At 45.3% G+C, this 13904-nt stretch overlaps 1 pseudogene; it reads right to left on the bottom strand.

Moving 5' to 3' along the window:
• Window positions 1–10928: 10928 nt before the first annotated feature.
• On the bottom strand, window positions 10929–12328 carry LOC131832956 (integrator complex subunit 12-like; annotated as a pseudogene).
• Window positions 12329–13904: the final 1576 nt, after the last annotated feature.

Here is a 13904-nt window from a genome sequence, read left to right as displayed (position 1 = left end):
CGTCAGATTCAAAGGGTTGAGCTAACCAAACTCTTAAATTGGTGGCACTTTATCATCATTAGGCTGTGCAATGAGTGTCTTATTATATACATATATTTCTTAAGTAGTCGCCACACCAAGCTCGAACTCATGACTGTGACATCAAGACCTGAGCTGAGATCAAGACTCGGACATTTAACCCACTGAACCACTCAGGCATCCCTTATTATATTAATGTTTTTTTAATTGTTTTTTGTCCCCAGTCCACTCCCACTTTCCCAAGCTGTTGGGGGACTTGGTGAGGAAAGAGCTCTGCATCCTGGAAGGCCGAGGGCCCTGATGACAAGAGGCGAATGAGTAAAACAAGGGGGAAAGTTCGTGGGCTGGCTGTCCCCAGAGTCTGGAATCCCACCCGGGGCTCCTCAGGCCAAGGTGAGTGACAAGGAGATGCTGGGAACTCTGGGCTCCTTGAGGAGGTCGTCTCATAGCCTCCCGTCTTGTCCCCGCCTTCCCACACCCTCCCCCGCAGAGGGTCTTCAAGCCAGGGTGCTCAGGTCACTCCCCCTGCCCTGCTGTAAGTTCATCTCCCCTCAGTGGCCCCAGGGCCACACACAGAGCTGCCACCCACTGCTGCCTCCTCCTCCTCCCAAAAACTCATGTCCCATCGGCTCCAGCTCCGTCCTGTGAGTTGCACATTCCTGAGCTCTCTTGGAAAACAGAAGCTTTTTGTTCTCCCAGATTGTCATCTCTTCTCAGAGGCCTCCAGTCTAGTGGTAGGAAGGGGAGAAAGGGAGCCCAAAACAATGACCTCTGACCCGGCCCCAAAGCTCCCTGAGCCCAGGCAGCTGAGCTGGCTTCCGCGGGGTGTGTCTGCCACCCCTGCTGACTACCCCGCCTGTCCCCTCTCTCTGCTCAAAGCATGCAAGAATGCTGGAGTTGGAAGCTGCAGCTTCCCTAATCACAGTTTTAATTGTTCCTGCCCAAGCTGCAGGACTTGGGGCAACTTGCCCTCTGCATCTCTGGCTTTTACTTGTAAACTTGGGAGAATAACATGAACTCAACAGGGGTAAGTAGAAAAAAACGAAGATAATTCGTTTCAGCGCCAAGCCCTGGACGTGGCCCAAGGTAAGCACGCCGCATGTACTCAACAGGCGAAGAAACCAGCGCGCAAACAGAAACACCCGTTTCCCCAAAGTCCTGTGAGCGCACACCCTGCTCCCGCACACTGTTTTAAATTCCTTCCCTTTTTGCCATTTTATCTCTACTCAGTGCACAGGAACTCCCAGAGGGGAAGAGAAACTTGCATCATAAACTCTGCATCATGGGTCAGATTGAGGGGCTAAAATCTCCCCCAGTCCCTGTGTCCCAGTGCCGTAGCCTCTCTGGGAGAAGTCTCCGGAAGTCTCCGGAAATCTCCCCAGGAGGCCCAAGGGGCACTTCCTGTCTGGGTCCACCTGCCCCTAGCAGGGGCCGCTGCAATCAAACCCCACCGTTTCCTTCCTGGAGAGTGGAAACCATCTCTGGCTCTTGTTCTCTCTTTCAGGCTCTTCCCTTCCTGCAGCCGCTGGAGCCTCTGGACACCTGACTGCTGACCCTGCACCACTGGCAAGGTCAGGCTGACCAGGTGAGAGGGCATCGGAGCTGGACACGCAGGTCCTGGGGCTCTCTGGAGGAGGCAGAGAGGCAGGCAGAGAGAGAGAGAGAGAGAGGGGAAAGCAGGGCCCCCTGCTGAGCAGAGCGCCCAGATGCAGGGCTCGATCCCAGGACCCTGGGATCCTGACCTCAGCTGAAGGCAGAGGCTTTAACCCACTGAGCCACCCAGGCGCCCCCGGAATGCAGTTTTATCAAACAAGATTCCCAAGTGGAAGTGTTTGTGACCCCAGCCACAGTTTTAAGGCGGAAAGCCTGTCCGGATCTAAACTGCCGTACTTGTCACTTTCTGACTGTAAAAGTCCTACGATTGCAAGTAGTCCATAATCTTTGCTAGGCAGGGGGGCAAAAGTCCCTACATCTTAACCACTGCCTGCTTTTTCCCACTCAGACTCCTTGCGCTAGGACGTTGATAAGGAGAACTTTCTCACCCGAGGTCACGCAGCTAGTGAGTGGCCGCTTAGACTCAAATAAAGCCCTCACACTCCCTCCTAGCCTAAAAACCACTTCACCCTACCTGAAAATCCATAACAAGTTTCTTGGGTTTTACTAAAAGTAACAGAAGTTTGGTTCCTCTGATCATAAAGGAAGCAGGTTCAACTTCTGCTAAGATGTTGTTTTCCTCTTCCGCCCAGATTCAAACCCAGGCTCCCAACCCAAACCTGACCTAGAGATTTTTGTCCCCATTTACTTGGGGACAGTTTTCCGTAAATGTTTTCCGTGAATTGATCATCTCTGTGGGCACCTGGGACCCCCACACAGACTTCCAGGATTTTCCTTATTCCAGGAGCAAGTGTGCGGCACGAGACCTATTCCTAAATCCCCAACTCTGAAATAATAGTGCCTACGTTTCTATAAGATTTGTAGCTCACAAATGGCCTTCACATCAGTGACCCCACTTAGTCCTCCCACTGGGCCCCTGGGTAGGGAGGACACGCATTCCTTGTTCGAATTTGCAAGGGAAAGTGACGTTCAGAAGGGGGACATGACTTGGGCCAAGTCTCAGGATAGTGCAGACCTAGATCGTAAACTTGGTTTTTAGTTCAGATCCATCTGTCTCTCCACTCTTGGCTCTTTTCCCCATAAAATATGTTTGGACACGAAGGAAAGTCCTGGAGAGACCACTGTCCTTTCCCATTTCCTTTTCATCCACGTGTTTCCTTAACCTTATGACTTCCTCCCCCAAACATGCTGATGTCCGGGGCTCTCCTCTGGGCAAGGCTGGCCGTGGCCCTGAGGATTCACTCAGACTTTCCGAAGGGTGTGTCCCTGAGGCCCGCCTTCCTGCCTTCCTCCCGGGCCTCCAGGGAGCAGGGAGGCTGGAAGAGCTCTGCTTCCTGGGGGTTAGGCTAGGAGGCAGTGAGGGGAAGGCTGTGTGCTCCCCTAGCAGTGTTCTGTCTGTTACTCCTGTCCGAATGCGTTGGGGGAGGGCGTGGGAGAGAGCTCCCTGTCCATGCACAACCGCTGGAAGCTGAGGAGCCCATGTTGTTCAAAACCGGAGCGCCCCCCTCTCCACCCCCCCACCCCCGCCCCCGACAGCAAAGTCTCCAGGCTGCTCCCGCAGGAATAAACATGCCCATATCTACAAGCACACCCTGCAGCCATCACCAGCGACTCCACCATGGGGCATTGGGAAAACACCTCCCTAGGCCTCAGTTGAGCCACCTATAAATCAGAATCACCAAAGTCCCTTCTAAGGCTGACATCCTCAGTTCATTTTCCCAGGTTTTGAGAAATTCTGATCACCTCTGAACCTGATTTGATCAGTTTTTTTACCTGTAGGTGATGGAGAAACAAGAGTAAGAATTAAGAAATCTTAGGAATTTCGAGCTCTGCTGTGTCATACAGTCATCTGGGTTTCCAGGCCACAACTGTATACATGAGAACCGGATGCTCAGGAAGGTGGAAAGTTTGCCCTGTCTAGGTTCTGCCCTGCCAGGGCCAGACAAACCCAGACCCTCTACGCATCCTCTGTGTGGCAGTCAGTTGAGATTTGGAACAACAAAGTCGAGACCAAGGCCACTTGGCTTCTCCTCCCCATCCTACAGCCTGCCGGCCTGTGGCACCGGAGGAAGGGTGTCCGGGCAGCGAAAGGGCAGGAGTTGACCTCGAACCTCTGTGCAGTGTTCCAGGGAAGCCCAGAGACGAGATGGGCGCTCTTTGCAGCTAAGATCACCAGGGGCAGGAAATACTCACAGAGGAAGTGGTATGATGGTCGGGATTTGTCTCAAAATGATTCTGTGAGAACGCGTCTGGGGGGCTGTGGGGAGAGCGCATGTGGATCTAGACAGAGGCTGAGCTGGTCGCCGCTGACGTCATAGCTACGTCATAGCTACGTGAGGGGAGCCGTGCCTTCCTCTCTACCCCTCGTAATGGTTGAGATGTTCCGTAATAAACTTTTAACTAAAAGGAACACGATGAAGACACCCGGGGTGGGGGAATTCGTAAAAGTCATGGATAGAGAAGGAATAGAGCAGGTCAGAGGATGAAGGAGATAAGCGGGAGAGAGGGGGAAGGAGGCAGGTGATGAAGGTTTAGAATGTAAGTGAGGTTCAGAGCCACAACCAGGAGGAGTCTGAAGACATCTTTGGTGCAAAACTGTGATTTTATTAAAGTGCGGAGACAGGACCTGTGGACAGGAAGAGCTGCTGCCCCAGGGTTGTGAGTGCTGGTTATATACTAGGGGCTTGGGGAGGTGAGGAAAGTGAGGTTCCGAGAGCACTTTCATATGCTGATGAGGATGCTCAGGAAACGGGAGGCCTGGCTCCACAAGCCCAGGCCGTTTTCCCTCTAATGAGGCACTAACAGGAAAACAGTTGGGGAAAAAAAAAAAAAGAAGAAGAAGAAAACAGTTGGGAGCTTCCTGGAACGTTACATTCCTCCCAGCCCACGTCCTTGTCAATGGGCTGCAGGTTTAAAAGAAATTCAGTTTTATTTACATTTCCCTCTGCCTAGCCTCCCTCCGTTGTATGGAGGGGAGAGTGATGTTAGCGCTTCAGGAACGGAGTTCTGGGTCTCTGGAAGGTAGGCTGTTGGTAAGAAAGCCCCTTCCTTGTAAACCACTAGGACTTTTGTAAGCGGAGGGAGACTCCGGTCTTGCAGGATGATGATCTCTACAAGTTAACTATTGGTTCTTCCTTGAGGGCCGCCCGAGTGCCCAAGGACTGTCCCTGACACACATCCATGGGGTGTGGAGTGTCAGCTTCTGCTTTGCCCTCGGCTTGCCTTCTGCTCCCTCATCAGAAGGAAGAAAACAAAGAAACAACAGGACTTACGCGAGCATTCACTAAGTCCTTACTCCATGCCAGACATTTTCAGGTATAATTTATTAAACTTTATTTTAAAAGTCAGTATCATTGTGTTCTTATACAAAGAAAAAGCTAATACGTAAAAATTACATAACTTGGGGCACCTGGGTAGCTCAGCGGGTTAAGCCTCTGCCTTCGGCTCAGGTCGTGATCTCAGGGTCCTGGGATCGAGCCCCGCATCGGGCTCTCTGCTCAGCAGGGAGCCTGCTTCCCCCTCCCCCCTGCCTGCCTCTCTGCCTACTTGTGATCTCTCTCTCCCTCTCTGTCAAATAAATAAATAAAATCTTTTTTAAAAAAATTACATAACTTGCTCAAAATTGCATAGCTAGAAAGAACTCAAAGCCAGGTCTGTTTAAATCCTAAAGCCAAACTTTTTACCCTGTGCACAACAGAGAGGGAGGAAAAGAGAGAGCAATTGTAGACACAAGTGCTGAAGTGTATAAAGTGTAGAAATGGGGGGGAAATAGGAGAAAGAAGGAGGATCAGTGCATTCAGCATCAGGGACTGGGTTGATAAGGCGGCCTTCCAGAGCCACTCCCAGATCTGAGGCGATAGGGGGTGGCCCTGCTCAGCCTTGACTCTTGTGAGGAATGATTTAAACCTGGTGTGCCATGTATGGACCTTGCTGTGGAGGGAACACAAATTCTGCAGTCCCTGTCCCCTGCTACCTGCACCCAGGACCTGCCGGACATTCGTGACTGGCCCGGCCACTAACTTCTTATGAGTGTGTGTGGGTGTGTGTTTGCACGCTAAATTATAGCGGAAAGGAAACAAGGAATAAATAAATGCAGAACTTGAAGAAAATGCTAGGTTAATCATTCACGACAAGGAAGCAATGTTACTTCACATTGACTTTGCTTCTTTCCCCAGAGCCTTGGCCGGTATTCAGAGCCTTTGAAACACAGACAGATATACTGGGAGCTCCAAGCTTCTCTCTCATCACCGGCCATTGGTTTTCCTGGTTTGGGCTCTGAGAAACCCCAGCCCTTGAGTAGGGCCGCTGCTGTGCGGGTCCAGGCCCTGTGCGTACCACTGAAGGGACAGCACCCCCATCTGTCCCCTGAACTCGGGATCAGAGCACTTAAATAACACTCCGTGCTGCTCTGCGTCTGTGCACTGAAGCGTGGCAGGTGGAAAGGTTCTGTGCGACGACCTTGTACACGCATCACAAGTATAACACAGAAGCTCATCTCGGCGTGCGCTCCGGCTTCCTTGACATAGCCTGAACAAGGCGGCGGGCTGAAACCAGCAGACAGCACTGCCAGAGTGCCCGGCCCGTCCTTGCTCCGGATGCCGGGAGCACAATCACCTTCCCAGCAAACTCGAGCAACTGTGGGGTCGGTCAGTGGAAAGCACAGGTGGCTTCTTCGCTGATCCTGTTCCTCTTGTCTTGGCTAAATTGTGCTCCAGCTTCATGGGAATGCTCACTCTTCCCCGAAAAAAAGGAAAGGAAAAAAAAAATCAGCAGAATTTTTTTCTCCCACTACATGAAGAGTATACACACATTTTAAGTGTGTTACCTCCTCCTTTGACACATCTACGTACTCATGATCTTGAAAAACCTCTCTGCCCGGTAGCTAGTCAAACAAAATACTGTGAGCGTACTGAAGGCACCTGCGCTCTGATGTACCGGGTAAGCCGAATTTCACACGTTTCTTCAGTCATTTAAAAAAATTTTCCCTTCATAACCAGTGTTTCTTGTGTGTTATTCAAGACATTTTTCTTAATCCCCAGGTCACAGAGGTACTTGTCATCTACAAACTGCATTGTTTAGGCTTTCACATTTATATCTATAATACTCCTAGATTTCATTTATTCACAAGCTTTTATTCTGGAAATGAAAAAATATACACTTATAAAACGGAAACATGATCACTGGAAAAATACAAGTGTGGGGGGGGGCCTGGCTGGCTGAGTCGTGGGAGCATGCGACTCTCAACCTCAGGTCATGAGTTCAAGCCCCGCTGCTGGGCACCGAGCCTGCTTTAAAAAAAGAAATGTGATCCCTGGTTTAGGCACCTCGTGCTTTCAGCAGTATTGATGTTGTTCACTTATATGCACTTACGTGCCTTTGCTTGTTTGTTTTGTTGGATCATTTGTGAAAGTATGTTGCAGACATACAGATACAGATCTGTCGATGATACATCAGTAACTTAGATCCTAAGAACAACATATTCTACCTAAAGATATCTGATCCTTCCTCAGATGCCAATTAAAAACCTCCCAAATTCTAACATTCATTCCATAATCAAAATCATCCAGCAGTTCCTAAACTGACTATAATTTTTGTTCAAACTGGGATTCATCCAAGGTTCTTTTTTAGTATTTTATTTATTAATTTGAGAGAGAATAAGAGAGAGCATGAGTTGGATAGAGGGGCAGGTGGGGGAGAGAGAGCATGCACAAGAGCAGCAGGCTCGCCGCTGAGCAGAGAGCCCGATGCGAGACTCGATCCCAAGACCCTGAGATCATGACCTGAGCTGAAGGCAGGTACAACCGACTGAGCCACCCAGGCGCCTCCCAAGGTTCACGTTTTGTTATTGATTGCTAATGTGTTTTTCACATCTTTTACTTTAAATCTGGAACAATCCCACTAAAGTGCTTTTTAAGGGCATCTTTGAAGACACAAGTCCAGTTGTCCTGTTTGCCTCATTGGTTCCTCAGTCAGTGATATTCCTCTGGTTCTCTCCCTCTGTATTTCTTGTTTTGGTGGAAGTGAGGCCAAAGACTTGAATGGACAGAGATTTTGTATATGACAGAGGTGGAGGTAACATTTTAATTTTTTTCCTGTTGGATATCCAATTGAATCGTCACTATTTATTTTTTTTTTAAATCCTTTCTTTTTCTATTTGCAGTGTTCTTCGTCGTAAATCAAGTGTTGTGATATGCACATGTCTGTTTCTATTTCTTTCCATTGCTCTGTTCATCCTTAAGATAGCAATGTTTAATGTAGCTTTTAATGAGCAATTATATTTTATAAGCAAGTTCTCCTATACCCCTCAAAAGTCTGGACGATTTTGACCATTTGCACTTATATTTAAATTTTTTTCCAGGTTTTTTTATATTTAAGTTTTTAAGTTTTAATTCCAGTATTGTGAACACAGTGTTATATTAGTCTCAGGAGAACAATCTAGTGAATCAGCAATTCTGTACCTTACTCCGTGTTCGTCGTGGTAAGTGTCTTTTAATCCCCATGACCTATTTCCCCCAACCCCCACCAACCTCCCCTCTGGTGACCATCAGTTTATTCCCTAGAGTTAAGGGTCTGTTTCTTGGTGTGTCTCTTTTTTTCTCCTTTATTTGTTTTGTTTCTGAATTCCCCATATGAATGCGATCATATGGTATTTACCTTTCTCTGACTGACGTTTTCACTTAGCATAATACTCTCTAGCTCCATCCATGGTGTTCCAAATGGCAAGACTGCATTCTTTTTAATGGCTGAGTAATATTCCTCTGTGTGTGTGTGTGTGTGTGTGTGTGTGTGTGTGTAGAGAGAGAGTGAGAGACACCACATCTTCTTTTTTTTTTTTTTTTAAGATTTTATCTATTTATTTGACACAGAGAGATCACAGATGACAAGCAGGCGGTGGGGGGGGAATCAGGCTCCCCGCTGAGCAGAGAGCCTGATGTGGGACTCAGTCACAGGACCCTGAGATCATGACCCGAGCTGAAGGCAGAGGCTTAACCCACTGAGCCACCCAGGCGCCCCAGCACCGCATCTTCTATATCCATTCATCTCTTCATGGACGCTTGGGCTGTCTCCATAGTCTGTCAACTATAAATAAAGCTTCTGCAAACATCGACATGTACGTATCCCTCTGATTTAGTGTTTCTGTATTTGGGGGGCAGATACCCAGTAGTGCGATTACTGGATCATAAGGTAATCTCATTTTGAACTTTTTTTTCTTTAAGATTGTATTTATTTATTTGACAGAGAGAGAGAGACAGTGAGAGAGGGAACACAAGCAGGGGGAGTGGGAGAGGGAGAAGCAGGCTCCCCACTGAGCAGGGAACCCCACGTGGGACTCGATCCTAGGACCCTGGGATCATAACCTGAGCTGAAGGCAGATATCTAACAACTAAGCCACCCAGGCGCCCCACCATTTTTAACCTTTTGAGGAATCTCCACACTGTTTTCCAAAATGGCTGCACCAGCTTGAATTCCCACCAACAGTGTAAGAGGGCTCTGCTTTCTCCACATCCTCTCCAACACTTGTTGTTTACTGTGTTTTTTATTTTAGCCACATTTAAATTTCTTAATCATTTTTTCAGTCCACGGAAATTTAGGAATTTGGGAAATCTGGGACTTTGATTAGGATTTGCATTGAATTTATAGAATGATTTGGGTAGAAATGACATCTGCTTTTTGTCATTTAGATTAGTTTGATTTTCTAGAGTGTTACAGAAATAGAATCATGTAGTATATACTCTTCTTTGTTTGGCTTCTTTTACTCAATATAATTATTCTGAGATTCTGTGTTGGGGCCTATATTCACAGTTCCCTTCTGAATAGCACAGCACTGCACTGTGTGGCTGCACCATAGTCTGTCTATCCCGTCAGTTGTTGGTGGGCATCTGGGTTGCTCCTTGTATCGGAGTGTAAGCAAAGCTACTGTAAGCACTTGTGTCCAAGTCTTCACGCGCGCACGTGCTTTCCTGTCTCTTGAGAATGGAATGGCTGAATCACATCAAGTTCCGTGTTTACTGGCCGGGGTGCTTCTCGTGACGGTCGACATTGTCGCCGGCAGTGTGAGAGTTGTAGGTACTGTACATGCTCACTGACACTTGCTGTGATCAGTCTTTGCATTTCAGGAGTAGTGGTATCTTACTGTGGCTTTATTTTGCGTTTCTCTCATGAGTAACGATCCCGAACATCTTTCATGTGCTATTTGTGTTCCGTGTGTCTTTGGCAGTCTGTATGTTTGAATCGGGGCCATTTTTTAAATTGAGTTGGTTTCTTAATATTGAATTTTGGAAGTTCTTTATATAGTCCAGATTTAAGTGCTTTATCAGGTATGTATGTGACTTGGAAATATTTTCTCCATGTCTCTGCCTTGTCTTTTCAGCCCCTTAATTGTGACCTTCAAAGAGTAAAAGAGTAAAAGTTCCTAATTTTTATAGAGTTCAGTTTATAAGTTTTTCTACTGTGCATTGTGCTTTTGGTGTCCTGTCATAAGAACTCTCTGCCTAGCCCAAGATCACAAAAATCTTCTATGTTTTCTTCTGGAAGTTCTGTAGCTAATTCACATTTAGGTCCTCGCTTCATTTTGAGGTTAATTTCAGATTCTCCTATTGGGCTGCCGCTCCTGAGTGTCTACTGTAGATACCGTAGTGCCAGAAAGCTCTGTGTGCTGCTTGCCTGGTGGCTTTCAGCACACCTTGCATGCCAGCGCACCCCAAAGACTGTTTCTCTGTGTTCTTGTCCCTTTCCTAGTGTGGTGTCCTGCCTTTGCCTATTAGTTGCTTTGAAGCATGACACAGAGAGAGCTTTTTAAAAATTAAAACCAGGGTAGAATCCATTTTATAATGTTAAGGTTAGATTGGAACGATCTTTGTGAACTAGTGGCCTTGAAAAGATATCTAAAATATTGTTACTTTGTCAAGAGAAATCCTCAAGTTCCTCACAGTTGCAGTTCTCACAGTTGAAAATGAGATAAGCAAAGAAGATTTCGAAAATGTTGTTGGGTTTGTTCCATTATAGCCAGGGAAGTAAAATTATAATGTGTTCTGTGTTATCAACAAAATATTCAAGCTCATGGTGAGTTTTAATACTTTTTGATTGTTCGATATTGAGATTTTGATTTTTCAATATTTTTTCAACGTTTAAATGTTCTGGAAAAAATTAACTATTCAAAATCCACAAGAACATATCTTTAGTGATACACATTTTTCTTTCATTCTGAAGATTTTTATTAAATTATAGTATATTACAGTTTATGTTCTAATAATAAGATTTTAGGGTAATGTGACATAAAAACCTACTTTGCCACATTACTTCCTCAGTTTCTTCTGCGCAGCTTTCTTCTTGACCATCTGTAATTGCTTCATGGCATTGAGCTGTGATTCTTGTGAAGTCAGACCGTTAAGGGATGCTGAGGGAGAGCTGCTTGATTCTGAAGTGGTTTTGCTAGTGGTACTTCCCCTGGGCCCTGATGTCCCACTATTTCTGTTCCCACTGAGCTGGCTGGTGCTTCCTGGAACTAAACTACTTGGACTAGAAGATCCACTTTGCTAACATTGTCACAGCTAATGGAGCGGCTAAGGGCAGTTTTGCCCAAAGTTAGAGGTGGAGGTGGTTTCAGTGGAATGGAAGGTGCAGTGGAACGGAAGGTGGAACCTGTTTTGGAACCTATTCCACATTTAGATGATGTCGCCAGACCAGTTAAACCCACAGGCTTCTGGTTAACTGATGAGGTCGCAGGCTTCCCACTATTATTTTGGGTTGTTGAATTCAGTTTCGCTGTTGATGGACCAGAGAAGGAAGTTTTAGCTGCAAAAGCTGCCTATCCAGTTAGGCCACTAGGTCCTGAAGAGGAAACACTGGGACTAGAAGAATTTCCTGACATAGCCGTGGATGTCTTGACCTCTGTTCTCTTAAATGCTAGAAAAGTTGTCTCTGAGTTTAGTTTCTAGTTTCTTAACCAATGGCTCTTTGACAGCCGGAGCAACAGGAGTGACTGTGGGGGCTGGTTTCTGTGGTGGTTTCTGAGTTTTTTGATCCATTCTTTTCATCTGTCCGGTTCATGGAGCACAGTTCCACACAGGATGAGGGTCATTCACTTCCTTGTCTGTCGCCTGGGGCTCGCGGCCATCTTGGTACTGGAGATCAGGGCACTCCTGACGTTCTTCTAACTGATCACAGGACGCCAGTGTCATTTGCCTACAAACAACACAGGCCAATCCCATCTCCATGGTATAACCGTCGGCACTAGTCTCCTCAAAACTGGAAAGGTCAGTCATGGCTAAATCCTTGCTAGTTTGGACGGTAACAGGAGAGGACCGTGTCTCTGGTTTCTCCAATCTAGGTTTCTTTGGAGCATCACCTCCTTCTGTGAGGTCTGGTTCCATTTTATCCGCTGGTCTCTTTTCCGCTTCTGTCTGTACTTTTTCAGTTGTGAGGGCCTCGCCATTGCTATTGCCAGAAAGAAGACTGCATGATGTTTGGGGCTCTTGTTTAACAGAAACAGGTTTTGCGCTTGAAATTTTGGGTGGCTCTACATCCTTCTGAGATGGACGGTAACTTGCATCAATGCCCCGAGCCAAAGATTCATCAAGTAGTGCCTTTAGCTTTTCTGCAGAATCCTTACTCTTTGAATGTAGGAAGCCTAGTGCTTAAAAAAAAAAAAAAAAAAAAAAAAGGGGTCAAGTTCCAAGCTCACAGTAGCAGCCATTGCAAACACCTCTCCGCCACACAGCTCTGTCCGTTCCCGGAAGCCCCTTCCGAACCGCTCCACATTTTTCTTTTTACCTTAGGCTCCAGTATGGCTCAGCTGAACACTGGTACTTATTTAAAACTTTAATAATGTTCATCATGGATTTTTTTGCATTAATTTTGACTTTGAGAAGCTATTGTATTAAAATAATTCTTATTTTAATTATTAAGAAAAATAAATAACATTCTTACATCATTGACTCTTCTAACTCATTAACGTGTATACTAACGATTAATTTAGGACTTTTCAAACACGTACCAGTTGAGACTAACATTTCTCATCAAAGCAATGTAGGACATCTTTTGCTAACTTCACTGCTGAGTATTTGGTTATGTTATTTTTAAAAATTAAGCTTAAATTTGTGGTTTATGAAAACTATACAAAAATATAGTAAATTTTGTGTTAATTTTTATCTAACGACTTCGCGAAGGTCACAAAATTATAATAATTTGTTGCTAGTTTCTTTTTAAATTATAGGTTTACAGGCTATACTCATGACAGTTTCATTTCTTTCTAATCTTTGTACATTAAATTTCCCTTTTGCCTTAAATTCACTGTCTTATCTGCCAATGCAATACTGAATTGAGGTAGTAACAGAGACCTCTTTTCCTTGATTATTATTTCAGAGGGTAATGATGAAATTTCAGCAAGAAGTATGAGACTTGTGGCAGACATGTGTTAGATCCTCCATCTGGTAGGAAAGGTTTCTTCTTTCCTCAGCTTGCTGTAAGTTTAAAATATGAATCAATGCCGAATTTTATCACATGCTTTTTGAAGCACATATTGAGATAACCCTGTGACATTATTTTGTTAAATTGGTGTATTCATTGCTTGACTTTGAATGTTAAACCATTTTTGCTTTCCTGGGGGTGGAAATCCAACTTTATATTGCTTAATTTGGTTTACTAAGATTTTGTATAGGATTTTTGCAACTATGTTCATGAAAAAGATTGTGCCTATGGCTTTTCTTTCTCATAATGTCCTTGTCATATATTTTTTGAAATACTTTATTTATTTATTTCTCAGAGAGAGAGAGCACAAGCAGGGGGAGCAGCAGGCAGAGCAGGCAGAGGGAGAAGCAGGCTCCCGACTGAGCAGGGGACTTGATGTGAGACTTGATCCCAGGACCCTGGGATTATGAGCTGAGCCAAAGGCAGACCACCGAGGTGTTCCTTGTCATATATATATATATATATATATATTTTTTTTTTTTGTCCTTGTCACATTTTGGAAGTATGGCTGCACTATCCTCATAACATGATTCAGGATTCTTCTTTTGCTATCCTCCAGAAGATTTTCTGTGAGCTCATGATCAGTTCTTTAAATGTTTGGTAGAATTTACTAGTAGAGTCATCTATACTTGGAAAATTATTTGTGAAAGATTTTTAAAAATAGATCAAATATCTTTAAGCACTGAATTATTTTTCATATGTTGTACTTATTACAGAAATAAATATAGAAAAGATACAGTTATATCCTTAGGCTCGTATATTCATCAGCATTAAGTTGTTTGTGATATATGTGTTCTTAACCC

The sequence above is a fragment of the Mustela lutreola genome, chromosome 6 (assembly GCF_030435805.1).
Source record: "Mustela lutreola isolate mMusLut2 chromosome 6, mMusLut2.pri, whole genome shotgun sequence".
In the NCBI taxonomy this organism is placed as follows: Eukaryota; Metazoa; Chordata; class Mammalia; order Carnivora; family Mustelidae; genus Mustela; species Mustela lutreola.
This window is presented reverse-complemented; position numbering and strand designations above follow the sequence as displayed.